Source organism: Bubalus kerabau, chromosome 4 (assembly GCF_029407905.1).
Source record: "Bubalus kerabau isolate K-KA32 ecotype Philippines breed swamp buffalo chromosome 4, PCC_UOA_SB_1v2, whole genome shotgun sequence".
Taxonomy (NCBI): domain Eukaryota; kingdom Metazoa; phylum Chordata; class Mammalia; order Artiodactyla; family Bovidae; genus Bubalus; species Bubalus kerabau.
Window position 1 is genome coordinate 81209661 of NC_073627.1, and position 17789 is coordinate 81227449.

Below are 17789 nucleotides of genomic sequence, written 5' to 3' on the forward strand. Positions count from 1 at the left end.
TCATATACTAATGCATATATATGGAAGCTAAAAAGGTGGTACTGATGAAATTATTTGCAGGGCAGCAATGGAGATACAGACATAGAGAACAGATTATGGACGTGGTGGGTGGGGAGGAAGGAGAGGGTGGGATGTATGGTGAGAGTAGCATGGAAACTTAATTACCATATGTAAATTAGATAGCCAATGGGGATGTGCTGTATGGATCAGGGAACTCAAACTGGAGCTCTCTAACAATCTAGAGGGGTGAGATGGGGAGGGAGGTGAGAGGGAAATTCAAGAGGGATGGGACATATGTGTACCTATGGCTGATTCATGGTGATACTTGACAGAAACCAACACAATATTGTAAAGTAATTGTCCTTCAATTAAAAATAAATAAATTTTAAAAAAAAAAGAAAGAAAAAGAGTCCCCAAAGAGTTCCTTCACACTGGGACAACCAGCATCTTTGGAACAGGAAGAGGGCCTCACCAGACATCGCAGCTCCCAGTGACATAATCTTGGACTTCCTAGCCTTCTAAAATGTGAGATATTAATGCTGGTTGTTCAAGTCATCCCATCTATGGTATTTTTGTATTAGTAGCTTAAACACCAAGACACATGCTTCTTTATTTATTTATTTTTTATCTTTGTACCCAAGCATTTTCCTCCTCCTTTATCACATAATTAAAGAAATGTTAAGGAGGTCTCATACCATAGGTCTACAATGCCAATGTCTTTAATAACATATTTGAGGAAATGTTAGCATCTTATACAGACTTCCATAATAGCTGTGATGTGGTGGAAATGATCTAAGCCACCTCCTGTTTATCAAGTTACGATAAATGGTAGATGACAGTAAAGTCAACTCTAAGATTTTGTGTCTGTCATTATGCTGTCCTGTAAGTCAGTGATGCCCACAGGAGCTGTCAAAATGTTTATGACTCTCTATTCCTTTACTCCGTGGCCTTGGGTATCAGTGTTTTGAGTGTTTAGTTTCTCTGCTTGCTGTGGCCTCCCTTTGTTCAATTTTCTCCATCGCCATTGGTTTATTGACTGTTCCCACTACCATGTTTCACTGGCTGGTCTGTAGGAGTCCTCCACTCACTTGTGATTTTCCAAAGCATCCATTTGGTGAGGTGAGAAATCAGCTTTACTTATTAAAATTGACCAAAAAATAGTAGTAAGTAGATTCAGGGTAAGAATTAGGTGACCAGGGAAAAGTAAAACCCAGATGCATCCCATGTTTCTATTCCACAAACACTTAATGTCTCTTTTTAAATGGCAAAGAATATCGAATATAAAATGACTACTGGAATGTAGACAACTTTTATGTTTATTGTTTGGCAGAAATCAATACAATAGTGTAAAGCAATTATCCTTCAATTAAAAATAAAGTTTTTAAAAAGTAAATATATATATATATATATATTCTTATGTTTCAATAGAGGACGGCCACCCAGAATTATTGTAGATGGGCCTCTCTGTATACTCTTGGACCCTGGTGCCTAACTTACTGTATCACATAGTAACTACTTAGTAAATATTAACTGAATGAAGAAACAATGAACAAAAGAAACAAAAATCAGACCAACTTCAGATTTTTCATATGCAACATTTAATGCCAGAAAACAGTGGAGTGCATTTAAAGTATTAAAAGCACAGAAAACATAATATTTCATAGCCAGCTGTTATTTAAATGAGAGGATGATATTCTCTATCATACAAAGCCTTTGAAACTCTGCTAAAGACCCATGCCAGGAACAGTTTGCATAAATATTTAAATAAGAAAGTAGATAAATCTTAGGTAATGTTTTAAGAAATATATGGTATTTTAAAAGTTTTTATTTTTTGTTAAAAATTATAGTTTTAAAACGTGCCAAGAGAAAAGAACAACAATAAACATATGCAAGCTGATACAAAATTAAAATTCTGGTTATGAAAATACCATCAGTTCAGTTCAGTTCAGTCGCTCAGTCGTGTCCGACTCTTTGCAACCCCATGAATCGCAGCACGCCAGGCCTCCCTGTGCATCACCAGCTCCCGGAGTTCACTCAGACTCATGTCCATCCAGTCAGTGATGCCATCCAGCCATCTCATCGTCTGCTGTCCCCTTCTCCTCCTGCCCCCAATCCCTCCCAGCATCAGAGTCTTTTGCAATGAGTCAACTCTTCGCATGAGTTGGCCAAAGTACTAAAGCTCCAGTACTTTGGCCACCTCATGCGAAGAGTTGACTCATTGCAAAAGACTCTGATGCTGGGAGGGATTGGGGGCAGGAGGAGAAGGGGACGACAGAGGCCGAGATGGCTGCATGGCATACCCGACTCGATGGCCATGAGTTTGGGTGAACTCCGGGAGCTGGTGATGAACAGGGAGGCCTGGCGTGATGCGATTCATGGGGTCCCAAAGAGTCAGACATGGCTGAGCGACTGAAATAAACTGAACTGAACTACCGTTTGCAGTAGAAATCAGTAGTTCAGTACCCTCAGTTCAGTTCAGTCGCTCAGTCGTGTCCGACTCTTATGACCCCATGGACTGCAGCACCCCAGGCCTCCCTGTCCATCACCAACTCCCAGAGTGTACTCAAACTCATGTCCATTACTACTAATTTAATATTTGTAAATTTCCACATGTCATATTGTATAATGTTTTAGTGAATATGAAATATATGAGAAGGATTTAATAGATGCAGTCCTACTCTCAAGACTTATAAAATTTTCTGCATTAGCATAAGATCATAGAATTTTCTACCCCAAATTCTTCTCCCATGAGAATTCTAGGTAAACCTAAATACTGCAGGTGAGGTGAAAGAAAATGTTTATACAAACCAGATGTATTTTCCAATTCAGAGCATCCTTATATTAAAGTCCCTGTTTAATTAATTTCACACAATATTATCTGGTTGACTTACTCCCTCTCTCTAAACACCTCTGGGAATATCTGAGCTATTGTACAGATGCTCTTACAGAGAATTACATTGCTAAGTGTCATTAGCATAAATCAAGATTCAACATTAATTTAATGGCTGGGGCTTAGAGCTGACAACCCCCTTTTATTCCCTCAACTCCAAATTCCTGTCTATGTTAATGGCTTCACTCACTGGGAGATTCTCAGTAGGGACCGCCTCCTTCTAAGTGGGGAGCTTGTCTTCCCACTGTCTGGAAGCCACAGGCCTTCCCACCAGTTTCTTTTTTTTTTTTTTTTCTCCTTTTATTTTTATTTATTTATTTTTAAATTTTATTTTATTTAACTTTACAATATTGTATTGGTTTTGCCATATATCAAAATGAATCTGCCACAGGTATACATGTGTTCCCCATTCTGAACTCTCCTCCCTCCTCCCTCCCCATACCATCCCTCTGGGTCGTCCCAGGGCTCCAGCCCCAAGCATCCAGTATCGTGCATCGACCTGGACTGGTGACTCATTTCATAGATGATATTATACATATTTCAATGCCATTCGCCCAAGTCATCCCACCCTCTCCCTCTCCCACAGAGTCCATAAGACTGTTCTATACATCAGTGTCTCTTTTGCTATCTCGTATACAGGGCTATTGTTACCATCTTTCTAAATTCCATATATATGCGTGAGTATACTGTATTGGTGTTTTTCTTTCTGGCTTACTTCACTCTGTATAATAGGCTCCAGTTTCATCCACCTCATTAGAACTGATTCAAATGTATTCTTTTTAATGGCCGAGTAATATTCCATTGTGTATATGTACCACAGCTTTCTTATCCATTCATCTGCTGATGGACATCTAGGTTGCTTCCATGTCCTGGCTATTATAAACAGTGCTGCGATGAACATTGGGGTACACGTGTCTCTTTCCCTTCTGGTTTCCTCAGTGTGTATGCCCAGCCGTGGGATTGCTGGGTCGTATGGCAGTTCTATTTCCAGTTTTTTAAGGAATCTCCACACTGTTCTCCATAGTGGCTGTACTAGTTTGCATTCCCACCAACAGTGTAAGAGGGTTCCCTTTTCTCCACACCCTCTCCTGCATTTATTGCTTGTAGACTTTTGGATCGCAGCCATTCTGACTGGTGTGAAATGGTCCCTCATAGTGGTTTTGATTTGCATTTCTCTGATAATGAGTGATGGTGAGCATCTTTTCATGTGTTTGTTAGCCATCTGTATGTCTTCTTTGGAGAAATGTCTATTTAGTTCTTTGGCCCATTTTTTGATTGGGCCATTTATTTTTCTGGAGTTGAGCTGTAGGAGTTGCTTGTTCCCACCAGTTTCTACTGTTTTGAATATGTTGTCCTTTTCTGAAAACCTTCTTCCAAGAAGTCCACATACTTCCTTTCCTAATAAGCCTTTCCCACACTCTATGGTCATTTTGGGGAGATTAAGGAAGGGAAGAAAAAGCATTCCAGGTAGAAAAGGGGCCATAGAGAAAGATAAGAGGAAGCCCAGAAATCTCTGCTCTTATGCACAGAAAAGATGAAGGCCTATAGTACTTCCGCTTAAAGGCTGAGTACTTCCTGTAAGATGGACAAAGGCCACCCCACCAACGGCCTGAAGCGCACACTTGAGTGAATAGTCTTCATCTTACAGGGCACATGTGTGTGTGAAAGTCTTAGTCGCTCAGTCATGTCTGACTCATTGCAACCCCATGGACTGCATCCCACCAGGCTCCTCTGTCCATGGAATTCTCTAGGCAAGAATACTGGAGTTGGTAGCCATTTCCTCCTCCAGGGGATCTTCCCATCCCAGAGTCTGAATCTTAGTCTCCCACACTGCAGGCAGATTCTCTACCGTCTAAGCCACCAGGCAAGTGCAAATTAAGATTTTTAACCAGGAAACTTGGTTCTAGATTGGGCTTGAGGAAGGGTAGAAAACCCTGCCTCTACACCTATGACCTTTTACAACAGGATTCCCTTTTTTTTTTTTTTTTGTCTTTCTTCTAATTGTTATGTATGATATAAATCTCCACAAACCTTGTTTGGGAAAAAAAAAAGTATGAAAGAAACTATTATAGTATTTATTTGGTGATTCCAAAGTATCAAACACATTAATTGCTGTTCATCATTTAATCCTTACTGGAGTCCAGTGAGATAGATGCTCTTTTATTACCACTCCCATTTTACAGATCAAGAACACAAGCATAGGAGTTAAAAAATTTGTCAAAGATCACACAGTAAGTTGACGAGCATGAGGAGGCTGTCTCAAAGTAGAGCGAGTGTTATTAGCCCCTATGCTTTAGTGCTTTCCATTGAAATGTGCACGTGGCTTGCAGAACTTAATTATAATATTCCTGTATGAGGTTTCCAGCCATTGAGGAGCCAGAGATCGCACATGAATGAGCCCTGTGAGATTCAGGGCTTTGCTCTGAATACTGCTGACGTACAGCAAAGGAAATATTAAATGTGTTTACTTGGCTTTCAACTAACTCTCTATGGATATTATTTCTGTCCTTAATATAAATGAACACCTATTAATGGTCTACAGTGTGTTTAGGTAGTTGGCTAAACTCATTTAATATATAATTTATTGATGTGATGGTTTTACAGAGACATGTGTAAAGAGTTTTTCATGTGAATCTTTGCATGTGAATCATTTCATGTGAGAATATCTGGATTCTAGACATTTGAGATATTCTAATAATACTTTTATATTTTGAATGACACAGATGATAAATACAATCAACTGATAGTTTAATACTTCAGTAATATTATCAAAGAAGAAAAGGAGCTAATACTTACTTTATGTCTAATAAATGCTGGGCACTATCAGTGTGTGCTCTGCTTAGTGTCTCAGTCGTGTCCAGCTCTTGCTACTCCATGAACTGCAGCCCACCAGGCTCCTCTGTCCTAGAGGCTTCTCCAGGCAAGAATACTGGAGTGAGTTGCCATTCTCTTCTCAAGGGGATCTTCCCAACCCAGGGATCAAACCGAGGTCTCTTGTACTGCAGGTGGACTCTTTACCGATTGAGCCACCAGGAAAGCCCACTATCTGTATAGCATCTCACTATTTCTCAAAACAAATCTTGAGGTAGGTAAATCACTCAGTCCTCTCCGACTCTTGGCGACCCCATGGACTGCAGCACACCAGGCTTCCTTGTCTTTCACCATCTCCCAGAGTTTGCTCAAACTCATGTCCATTGAGTCGGTGATGCCATCCAACCATATCATCCTCTATTGTCCCCTTCTCCTCCTGCCTTCAATCTTTCCCAGCATCAGGGTCTTTTCCAATGAGTCGGCCCTTTGCATTAGGTGGCCAAAGTATTGGAGCTTCAGCTTCAGCATCAGTCCTTCCAGTGAATATTCAGGACTCATTTCCTTAAGGATTGACTGATTTGATCTCCTTGCTGTACAAGGGAGTCTCAAGAGTCTTCTCCAACACCATAATTTGAAAGCATCAATTCTTCAGTTCTCAGTCTTCTTTAAGGTCCAACTCTCACATCCTCATGTGACTATTGGAAAAAAAAAACCATAGCTTTGACTATACGGACCTTTGTTGGCAAAGTGATGTCTCTGCTTTTTAATATGCTGTCTTGGTTTGTCATAGCTTTTCTTCCAAGGGGCAAGTATCTTTTAATTATTGCCATTTTATAGATAAGGAAACTGAGGTTCAGAGAAGCTATGGAACTTGCCCAGTATTTCCCTGTAAATATGTACTGATGCTGGGATCCAACCTAGGTGTGTCTGACCCCAAAGATTCTGCTGTTTTTACTGTGACCTACTCAATACATGATCACTATGTGCATTAAAAGTATGTATACATTTTTGGATATGTAAACAGGCAAAAAAAACACTTAAGATACAAAATTTGAATGATGTTCTAAGTCTATTGATCCACAAGGCAACATTCTAGTGATGTGGTTAATAGTCTTCCCCAAACTGGCAGTTGTGGGCTTCTTCTCAGTACAATAGGATGGTTAGGTTAGAAATGCAATATAAATGGCCATCTGGATGATCTCCTCAGTTGTCAGTGCAGGGTCAACTTTCTCTACGCTAAACAATTTCATCAGACACAATTGAGTAGACTCTGGGTGGAAGGTAAAGATTTTTTTTTTTAAGTCATGGTTATAATCTAAGACTAATGAGGACCTTAAAGTATCTGACCTTCTTTGAAAAGATCATTGCCTTTTTTTTTTCCTTCTTGATGATACCCATTTAGACATTAAGTATGGTCTTGTATATTCAATATACATGTCAAGTCCAAATTGAAAAGGGCAGTTATAATTATTCCCTGAGAAGTGCTTATATTTCCTGAGATTTGCTACCTATATGCAAAGCCACACACAGCTCCACATTATATATCATATCAACAGCCTCAAACTCACCAACCAGTGGGGCCTGGAATTATTCTCGCTGCCCTTGGCACACAAATATCCAGAGAAACATCTTTTTGCTTTTTCTATCATGTTAATTAAAACTCTACAGTCGAATTTCCAGCTTTTCTTTTTTTTGCTTGGAGTTTTTGTTTTTTGGGTTTTCAGTTCAGTTCAGTCACTCAGTCGTGTCCAACTCTTTGCGACCCCATGAATCACAGCACACCAGGCCTCCCTGTCCATCACCACTCCCGGAGTTCACCCAAACTCCTGTCCATCAAGTCAGTAATGCCATCCAGCCATCTTATCCTCTGTCATCCGCTTCTCCTCCTGCCCCCAACCCCTCCCAGCATCAGAGTCTTTTCCAATGAGTCAACTCTTCACATGAGGTGGCCAAAGTATTGGAGTTTCAGCCTCAGCATCAGTCCTTCCAAAGAACACCCAGGACTGATCTCCTTTAGAATGGACTGGTTGGATCTCCTTGCAGTCCAAGGGACTCTCAAGAGTCTTCTCCAATACCACAGTTCAAAAACATCAATTCTTCAGCGCTCAGCTTTCTTCACAGTCCAACTTTCACATGCATACATGACCACTGGAAAAACTATAGCCTTGACTAGACAGAACTTTGTTGGCAAAGTAATGTTTCTGCTTTTGAATATGCTATCTAGGTTGGTCATAACTTTCCTTCCAAGTAGTAAGTGTCTTTTAATTTCATGGCTGCAGTCACCATCTGCAGTGATTTTGAAGCCCAAAAAAATAAAGTCTGACACTGTTTCCACTGTTTCCCCATCTATTTCCCATGAAGTGATGGGACCAGATACCATGATCCTGGTTTTATGAATGTTGAGCTTTAAGCCAACTTTTTCACTCTCCTCTTTCACTTTCATCAAGAGGCTTTTGAGTTCCTCTTCACTTTAGGCCATAAGGGCAGTGTCATCTGCATATCTGAGGTTATTGATATTTCTCACAGCAATCTTGATTCCAGCTTGTGCTTCATCCAGCCCAGCATTTCTCATGATGTACTCTGCATATAAGTTAAATAAACAGGGTGACAATATACAGCCTTGACGTACTCCTTTTCCTGTTTGGAACCAGTCTGTTGTTCCATGTCCAGTTCTAATTGTTGCTTCCTGACCTGCATATAGGTTTCTCCAGAAGCAGGTCAGGTGCTCTGGTATTCCCATCTCTTTCAGAATTTTCCACAGTTTATTGTGATCCACACAGTCAAAGGCTTTGCCATAGTCAATAAAGCAGAAATAGATGTTTTTCTGGAACTCTCTTGCTTTTTCCATGATCCAGCAGATGTTGGCAATTTGATCTCTGGTTCCTCTGCCTTTTCTAAAACCAGCTTGAACATCTGGGAGTTCATGGTTCACGTGTTGCTGAAACCTGGCTTGGAGAATTTTGAGCATTACTTTACTAGTGTGTGAGATGAGTGCAATTGTGCGGTAGTTTGAGCATTTTTTGGCATTGCCTTTCTTTGGGATTGGAATGAAAATGCATCTTTTCCAGTCCTGTGGCCACTGCTGAGTTTTCCAAATTTGCTGGCATATTAAGTGCAGCACTTTCACAGCATCATCTTCCAGGATTTGAAATAGCTCCACTGGAATTCCATCCCTTCCACTAGCTTTGTTCGTAGTGATGCTTTCTAAGGCCCACTTGACTTCACATTCCAGGATGTCTGGCTCTAGGTGAGTAGGGGACTGTTTTGTTTGTTTGTTTGCTCTGTGTTTTGTTTTCAGGCTTGATACAATCCTCTTCTCAGTTGTTCATTAACTGCTAAGTTGCTTCAGTCATGTCCAACTCTGTGCAACCCCATAGACGGCAGCCCACCAGGCTCCCCCATCCCTGGGATTCTCCAGGCAAGAACACTGGAGTTGGTTACCATTTCCTTCTCCAATGCATGAAAGTGAAAAATGAAAGTGAAGTCGCTCAGTCGTGTCTGACTCTTTGCTACCCCATGGACTGCAGCCCACCAGGCTCCTCCATCCATGGATTTTCTAGGCAAGAGTACTGGAGTGGCGTGCCATCGCCTTCTCCGGTTCATTAACTAGGGCCCTGGAAATGATGATGGCTTCCTCTCTGAAAGTCCAAACACTTTCTATTAGTCATCATCACTGTCAGGGATCCTGTTCCAAACGGCATTATTTTCTACCCATCATGCTGGACTTTCTTGGATATTGACTCCAAGCACAGTAGAGTTTACCATGTTCCTTTGGGCCATGGACAGTGGACTTTTCTGGCTCTGGGAAGAAATAATACACATCCAGATGCAGAACCCTAGTCACACCCAGCTCCTGCTCTAATTTTTTTTGCCTAATGAGCCTGAGTTGCTGTGGACCCAACACGCTCCATACATGTGAAATACACATGCATTCCTGCTTCTTTCTTCCCATCCAGGTTTTAGTATTTTGTGCTTATTTTAAGCCTGTACTGCAACTGTTCTATATTTCACCTCCAATCCATGCTACATATCTATGTCAAATTGATCTCCCCAGAGTTTCACTTTCTTTATACTACCCCTTTTCAAAAATACTTTATAGCTTCCTGTTGTCTGAAATAAGCTGAAAAATTGTCAAGCCTGACAAAGAATATCTTTCACATACAGTGTTTTGGTCTATCCAGACATATGTCCTCTGTACTCACTCTACCCCATATACTGATATAACTTTACTGGTCTTTATTCTCTGATCATTTACCTTGACTCTTCCCCGTAACTGAAGGAACCCCAAGCTCCCTATTTCTTCATCTGTTTTCATTTACCTGCTTTTTAAGACTTTTTCCTCCATAACAATTCCCCTTTTAAAGAATTTCACAGTTGAAAGAAACCTTTGAAGGCACTGAGGTCAATAATAGATTTTGTGATCTGCTCTTCTCCAAAATATGTTGACGGTCACATAATTTATGTCTGGTGGCAGGGAAATTAGTACAGGGCTAAAACTGTCTTACCTGTGTATTGTCAGGGTCTGACCCATTTTAGAAAGAGTATATTTTCTTGAAATATCTTTGCTAAATGAATGAATAAATGAATGAGTGACTCTTTCTTAAGGCAGGTGCCGGCAAACATTTCCTGTAAGTGGTCACGTAGTAAATGAATTTGGCTTTGTGGGGTGTATGATCTCTGTCACAACTCCTCGCATCTGCTACTGTAGCAATAAAGCAGACAAAAACAATGTGTTTTTAATGTCTCTAAATAAAAAGCGTAGAATTGGTGGCAAGATTTGGCAGTCTGTAATTCACCAACTTTTGTCTTAAGGCACAAACCATCTCTAAACAGTTTTTAGTATTCTTCCTTAGTTACTTCAAATATCTCTAGGGAAAATTTTATAATGTTTTCTCTGATGTTCCAAAACAGCTCACATGCTTCCTGTGCTCACGTTCAATTCTTTCAGTGATTTCTTGTATTAATGTTATTTTGATTTTCTTTACTAATTTAGCCTTTCTCCTATATTGTGTCCCAATTGTTTGTGGATTTTTCAAAACAAAAAGCAGTACTTCATATTGATATGACTACTGAAAAGCAATTCAAGCTCATTCCCTACCTTACTCTATATGGAACAGATGTAATAATAAAACTTGCCATGGCATTTGTAGGGGAGAACTTATGCTGTAGCTAGTTCAGAACTCTCATAGCGCAGCTCTATACTCTTATCTAAACTATGGGTTCTCCACCTCTCAGATCCCATGCCTGATGATCTGAAGTGTAGTAATAATAGAAATAAAGTTCACAATAAATGTAATGCACTTGAATCATTCCAAAACCATCCCCACCTCTCTGGTCCATGGAAAAATTGTCTTCCATGAAATTGTCCCCTGTGGCCAAAACGGTTGGAGACTTCTAAATTCTAAACCATTCTATATTATGTAGTGTTTGGGGGTAGAGAGGAGTGGAGACTGAATAGAGAGTCTCATAGTTTTACTATATGGCTTTCTTATTTTATTTTGAAAGAGTGATATGAAAGACTAGTTTATAAATAATATCTATAATCTCATTTGCTAAGTCACTTAGGTTGTGTCCAACTCTTTGCAACCCTATGGACCATAGCCTTCCAGGCTCCCCTGTCTATGGGATTCTCCAGGCAAGAATACTGGAATGGGCTGCCATTCCCTCCTCCAGGGGATCTTCCCAACCCAGGAACTGAACCCTGGTCTCTTAGTCTTCGCATTGGCAGGCGGGTTCTTTACCACTAGATAATGATTCTCACCAAATGCATTGTGTTACCTTTATTTCATCACTCAGTCACTTGTGATCTTTGTCCCATCCATTCTCTCCCTTTTATTTTATCTTCCCATATACATATTCAGTTACTCACACCAAGATATTTATCAAGTATTTACCACGTTGCTGGTTACAGTGCCAAGCACCAGCAACTGGTAGGCTCTTCCTCAATGGATAACAACTATTTTCTGCCTCACTGTGGCAAGTGTCTTTCTTGTCTCAGTTTATCAGATTTTGTCTTGTGTTTATTTATCATGCTGAGCCCTTAGTGCAGCGTTTCTATGGAATCACATGAGTAAACCAAGAATACCATGTATGTTTAAATAGAAGAGTACGATAATGTCACCCAGAGTTAAGAGTGGGCAAATGAAATAAAGGAATTAGTGATCTGGAATTTCTTTAGAAACAGCTTAAAGCAATATAATTCCAGACAAGAGATTACAGAAAGATGATGACTGCTGAGTTGAACTGTTTGCTTGTTGTAAAATCCTAACTGCAGTCTCTCAAAATTACACAGAATTAGGTAACAGGATTCTGTGTTCTGATTGTAAAGCCTGCCTGAAGTAATATTTTACTGGACCATAAATTGTTCAGACTACATTTCATGCCTGATAAAATCCTTACATTTATGGTAGAAAATTTAAGCCTTTGTTCTGTAACTTATCTTTTAAGTTTTCCAAAACAGAGCAGTTTGGGATTTTTTTTTTTTTTTCCCTAGAAAATGGCATGACTAAAAGAATACTGTTCTTCAAAAATAGACTAGCATAATTAGGAATTTTTCTCAAATTATCTTTGAAATTAGTCTTGAATTATATTTTGTAGGTTTTCTAGACAAGAGGACTGGAGTGGGTTGCCATTTCCTTCTCCAGGGGCTCTCCCCGACCCAGGGATTGAACCTGGGTCTCCTGCATTGCGGGCAGACGTACCATCTGAAACACCAGGGAAACCCTATATATGCACAGATACATACACATATGTGCATATATATTTTAATATAATGCTATAAATTCATAAATGTAGATATACAGATAGAGATTTCTGTATCTACTAATTTATCTCAGTCTGGAATTTAAGAGACATAAATAGATTAGATTAATATTCCTACAGCAGTATAATTGTAGTCATTGGGTAACACTGAAGAATGCTTTTTAATTTACAGGTTTAAACATATCATTATCAACTGTGTTTACTGCCTAGATAAAAATATGTTGAAAATTAGATTAAACTGTTCTCTGTGGAAGATGGGAAGATCAGATGAATAAGGATATGGACTTTAGATCCAGTCATATCTGTGTTCAATTCTCAGTTCCATGTATTCTGAATTTGTATTCTTGCTTTAGGTCAGTTTTCCAAAGAAACAGACTCTGAGATGGAGGTTTTGATGTAGGAAGTTTGTTGAAGAGTGTATTTGTGTTTAATTATAGGTGTCCCAGAAGGCCAAAGAGGGGCCTGGTCTTTCTACCCATATGAGTGAAAGAAAGTGAAAGCATTAGTCTCTCAGTCAAAGCACTTAGCTGGTCACTTTGCGACCCCATGGACTGTAGCCCACCAGGCTCCTCCATCCATGGCATTATCCAGGCAAGAATATTGATGTGAGTTGCCATTCCCTTCTCCAGGGGATCTTCCCAACCCAGGAATCAAACCCGGGTCTCTTGCATTGCAGGCAGATTCTTTACCATATGAGCCACCAGGGAAGCCCTTGTATCTGTATAAGGATCAGTCATTAGAAGTGAGCTGCCTGTGGGAAGGTGAATGATCTTGGGTCAAGCACTTCCCTTTGGTGGAATGAGGACAATCCCCAGAGAAAGAGTCACTGTGAGCCACCAGGAACCAGTACTTCTGGTAGCTGGGGGATGAGTGCCTTGTCCTGAGGGAGATCTGGGTTCTGTCCTGCAGCATCTACCATGTCTATTCCTGTGACTCTTGGCTCTTTATGCTTCATGTATTACATTTATCGCATCTTGGAACAGCCCCTTCAGCATTCTGGTAAGTCTCCTTTCCTGGCAAAGCCCCTAAGAGGAAGGTTAGAACTCCAGCCCATGCCAGTGCAGCTAGTTTCAAGGACACATCTGAGAACTACTCTCCTTTTATTCTTTTCTCTCTTCTACTAACTGTCCTAGGGTATCCTTAACCAGCACTTCTACTGATCCATATGGCTTACCTTGGGGGTGGAACAGGCCATTACTGAGGGGTCTCAACCCCTCCTCACAAGTCCCTTCTTAGGCCATGGCTGCTGCACTTGTCCATTTATTATCAAAAATAGGGAAATACCAAGAAATTCCCAGTGAATCACCTGAATACTACAAATTCTTCCCTGCCCTTGTTATCTGACAGTAGCCCCTCTTCCTGATGATGATTACTTATCCCTAATCGTACGACTCCTCTCTTTGTGTCAGTCTCCTAGCACAAGGAACCCAAAGTGCTTGGATATGAGGTACATCCTAAAGTTCAGTGAGACTCCTCCCGTGTCCTCTCATGAAGCGTGTGCGTGTGCTTAGTCAATCAGTCATGTCCAACTCTTGCAACCCCATATGCTGCAGCCCGCCAGGCTTCTCTGTCCATGGCATACTCCAGGAAAGAATACTGGAATGGGTTGTCATTTCCTTCTCCAGGGGATCTTCCCAACCCAGGAAACAAACCCGGGTCTCCTGCATTGCTGGCAGACCCTTTACTGACTGAGCTATGAGAAAAGCCCCTCATGAAGCATACTCCCTCTGAAAACCAGGATCTCTAGACGCGGAGAGTTTAAATTTGTGGGTTAGAAAGCACAGATTCCCCATTTAGGCCACTGGGAGTGATGTCAGTTTTGACTACTTCTACTTCCTCCCCTTGTTTCCTAGACCCATGTAATCTGTCTACTGGAGTGTGTGCATGCGAGCATGCTCAGTCATGTCCAGCTTTTTTGGAACCCATGACTATAGTTTGCTAGGTTCCTCTGTCCATGAAATTTTCCAGACAAGAGTACTGGAGTGGTTGCCACTCCCCATTCCAGGGCATCTCCCTGATGCAGGGATTGGTCTTCTATGTCTCCCACATTGGCAGGCAGATTCTTTACCACTGCATCATCTGGGGAGTCCTATCTATTGGAGATAAAATACCAAAGAATGGTCATGGGTTAGTGTGCTTCCCACATCCTTTACATGGCACCCATCATCACAGGACATCATTTCCAAGCTGGTGCTACAGCTGCCCCTCCAAAAGGCTATTCCATATGTCTGTCAGGCCAGCAGTTTCTAGCTCATGCCATATGTATCAGGATAGGTGGATCCCATGATTATATATACACTGCTGACTTCCACTGTACTTTCATTGGTCAGAGGTAATATTATGCCATGTTGTGTACTGATGAATCAGGTACTCTTGGATAACAGTGATGAATAAGGCTCTGCTGGCAGATAAGCAAACCCTTATTTAGAACTGGTTTTAGTTCAGGTCAAAATGAATCACTGTTCTTAAGGTGGCAGGAGTCCAGTGTCATAATCAGCTTTCTATCACGTGGCTGGTTGGGCTCCCTATGGATAGTGCTGAAATTGAAGCTCAGCACGGATCCCTGTTACTGCCAACGTAGGCAGCTCATCAGCCTTTATGAGGCTGTGGGGAAATAGAAATATATATTGTGTGGCCTGAATCAAATAGATGGCCTCCACCAAGAGAGCAAAGGGAAGGTTATTCTAAGGCCTAAAAAAGAAATATAAGAGGAAAATGGAACTTCTTGGGCAAGGATAAGAAACAGGAATCAGAAGCTAACAGAAGGACCAAGACTAGATCCCAGAATTGTTTAAGCTGCATAAGATGGTGGTAAGCCAGTGGCTAGAATGTGGTCTACTAACATCTCACTAATTTATGTACTTATTATTCTTTCTTTTTTAATTTCCTATTTTGTTTGCCCTTAATTTCCATGGTTCTATTTCATCTTCATTACTTTTTGGTGGACTAGTTGATTTTCCAAGTTAAAAGAACAGAGACCAACTTGGAAAATTTGGGCAAATTAATCACTTCAGATATGATTCATTTTCCTTATTAAGAAAATCACAGTGAAAATATTTGCCTGAAGAGTTATGAGATAAAAAAGCATATCTACAAAGTACTGTGTATGGTAGCTCCTCAATCACTTCTTGTTAATTTTGAAAAAGTCCTAAACAACTGCTGCTGAATTCCTAAGGGGGAAATGATAGGCCTCCCCTCTTTGTTCGGGGCACTGGTTGTAGAGATCTGGCAAAGTAGGAATAAGTCAGAGAAATGAGATGAGTTAGTAGAGATCCACTTCCCATGTTCCTAGGAGCTCATGTAATCAGATTCAGTGATTGGCCATGAATTTTATTTTTTGAAATAGTATAATTTTTACGTTAACTTTGGGATGTTCTTGATTTACTAGCTCTGTGATGTTAGGTAAATTCTTTAATTCTTGTGGACCCTAGAAAATTTTAATAAAAATGTTAGTTACCTTATGGGCTTGGTAGGTAGGGTAAATGAGAAATGTGTGTAATTCACATATAACTGTACATAATATCCCATATGTCATATGCATGGCAGACTGATTGTGTCATGTCTACCATATAACAAATGCTATTATTATTATGGTTTCCCAGAATACATATCTGAGATCCCAACAGGATGTTTTATTTCAGTGTTTTTCCCTCACCTCCCCATTCCTCAAAGAGAACAATGACTACAAAACATCAGTTGGGTAAATAGTGCATTATCATAATTACAATTTCCCTGAGAAAAGTGGCTTGCAGTTTGAATATTCAGTATCACAATTGCAATTTCCATAAGGAATGTAGAACAGTTATTATAAACAGCACAATGATCACTTGGTCCATAAGGGAGAATAGATTATCGGGGGAGTGAGAAGAGATGGGTAGCACGAGCCTGTGTTCTAATTAGCATTCAAGGGTAGAAACACAGGACCCGAGAATAAGTTGTAATAGCCTCTTAAAGCACTTTTGTCTGAATTTATCAGTCTTCTCATGATGCAGAATTCCATAGGTTGATTAAGTCCTGCCTATGTAATTTTTCCTTATATCTAATCATTTTTAGTAAACATCCCCCCTGTATCTTTCCTCATTGTCATTCATGATTGCTATGCCCCTAAGAAATTTTAAAAAGCAAACTAACAAAATACAAAAAGCACAAAATATTTTAAAAAATAGTTTAAGGGGAGAAAAAGTTTCATCAGAGGGTTTCTCTCTTCACAGTTAAATGTGTCTCCTTTGTCAAGGGAAAAAATGCTAAAAGTTTTTTTTTTAACAAATGCTATTTTTACTGCTGTTGCCTTAATTGGCTTTCATTTAAATTTCCTTTTTTTCCCCCTTGTCTTTTTTATTTTTTGCAGGTGATATGAGAGAAACAGAATGCAGCTTTCAAGGTTGGTACTTTTCATGATGTTTTAACACCTCTTATTAATATGAAGCAGAGTATGAAAGAAGTAGAGTGTCCTTAGTTTTTCACAGGTAGTGATTAGAAGCCATTATGCTTTTATTTTTTTCACTCGTGGATGGAGAAGTACAACATAAATTGTTACAAAGCACAATGTAGCAACTGAATATAATCTGATAAAATCCTTGGCAAAATTGTGAAATTTGAAATATTCAGTGGTTTTCTACTCTATTCCTTCATCATGCCATCCATCCACCATTCATATTTTTTTTTTCAGTGAATACTTATTACATACATACTGCGTACAAGGCCCTGTGGCCTGATTTTCCTCTATTCATACCGTGTTTGGCTCAGTTCAGTTCAGTCGCTCAGTCGTGTCCGACTCTTTGCGACCCCATGAATCACAGCATGCCAAGCCCCCCTGTCCATCACCAACTCCCAGAGTTCACTCAGACTCACATCCATCGAGTCAGTGATGCCATCCAGCCATCTCATCCTCTGTTGTCCCCTTCTCCTCCTGCCCCCAATCCCTCCCAGCATCAGAGTCTTTTCCAATGAGTCAACTCTTCGCATGAGGTGGCCAAAGTACTGGAGTTTCAGCTTTAGCATCATTCCTTCCAAAGAAATCCCAGGGCTGATCTCTTTCAGAATGGACTGGTTGGATCTCTTTGCAGTCCAAGGGACTCTCAAGAGTCTTCTCCAACACCACAGTTCAAAAGCATCAATTCTTTGGGGCTCAGCTTTCTTCACAATCCAACTCTCACATCCATGCATGACCACTGGAAGCTGACCTTCACCATATTCCCAATCCCACACATTTTTCCAATGTTCCTTGATATCTCTGACAATAAACCTTCACCTATTATCACAGATCTTCAATTTAACTTGCTATATCTGATACACGAGCAGTGTTTCCAGCACATTGCTCAGTTAT

General features: G+C 40.3%; 1 protein-coding gene across 17 annotated transcripts in view; it reads left to right on the forward strand.

Moving 5' to 3' along the window:
* The window catches only part of LINGO2 (leucine rich repeat and Ig domain containing 2), a 681723-nt gene that overhangs the window by 197829 nt on the left and 466105 nt on the right, over nt 1-17789 (forward strand). For 16 of the 17 annotated variants that reach the window (XR_008713387.1, XR_008713373.1, XR_008713371.1 and 13 more), the window contains one exon: nt 16812-16844. The exons of the other annotated variant lie outside the window; for it this stretch is intronic. The gene's annotated coding sequence lies outside the window, so the exon portion shown is untranslated. The remainder of the gene's footprint in view (nt 1-16811; nt 16845-17789) is intronic. 17 annotated transcript variants of the gene reach the window in all.